Source organism: Saccopteryx leptura, chromosome 2 (genome assembly GCF_036850995.1).
Source record: "Saccopteryx leptura isolate mSacLep1 chromosome 2, mSacLep1_pri_phased_curated, whole genome shotgun sequence".
Classification (NCBI taxonomy): domain Eukaryota; kingdom Metazoa; phylum Chordata; class Mammalia; order Chiroptera; family Emballonuridae; genus Saccopteryx; species Saccopteryx leptura.
The window spans coordinates 185,434,302-185,434,921 of NC_089504.1; the positions used below are offsets into that span (position 1 = coordinate 185,434,302).

General features: G+C 56.5%; 1 pseudogene; it reads left to right on the forward strand.

The window, feature by feature from the left end:
* The first annotated feature begins 404 nt into the window (after positions 1–404).
* Positions 405–620, forward strand: LOC136393256 (SNRPN upstream reading frame protein-like; annotated as a pseudogene).

Below are 620 nucleotides of genomic sequence, written 5' to 3' on the forward strand. Positions count from 1 at the left end.
GCATGTGCCCAACCGGGACCCACCCGGCACGCCCACCAGGGGGCGATGCTCTGCCCATCTGGGGCGCTGCTCTGTTGCATCCCGAGCCATTCTAGCACCTGAGGCAGAGGCCATGGAGCCATCCTCAGCACCTGGGCCACCTTTGCTCCAATGAAGCCTTGGCTGCGGGAGGGGAAGAGAGACAGAGAGGAAGGAGAGGGGGAGGGGTGGAGAAGCAGATGGGTGCTTCTCCTGTGTGCCCTGGCCGGGAATCGAACCCGGGACTCTTGCATGCCAGGCTGACGCTCTACCACTGACCCAACCAGCCAGAGCCAAAGGATTTTTTTAAGTCTAATAATTTAGAGCAGAGTAGCCACCAGAGATACCTGATGTTGTGGTCTGAGGGAAGAGTGGCCAGCCATGCGATGGAGTGGGTTAGGGAACACTTACACTTGAGGCGCACTACAGAACAGCATGTACCACAGGTGGAAGTACAGGTCAAATGTAGGAGGACAGCCTTGCTAAGCAACCAAGAGTGTCAGCTGTACCCGAGGGATCTCAGCAGCAGCAAGTATCTGTGGTGGACATCCAGGTAGAAACTGAGGCAGGCTTTCTTAGCTGAGACACCAAAAGGTGGTTAA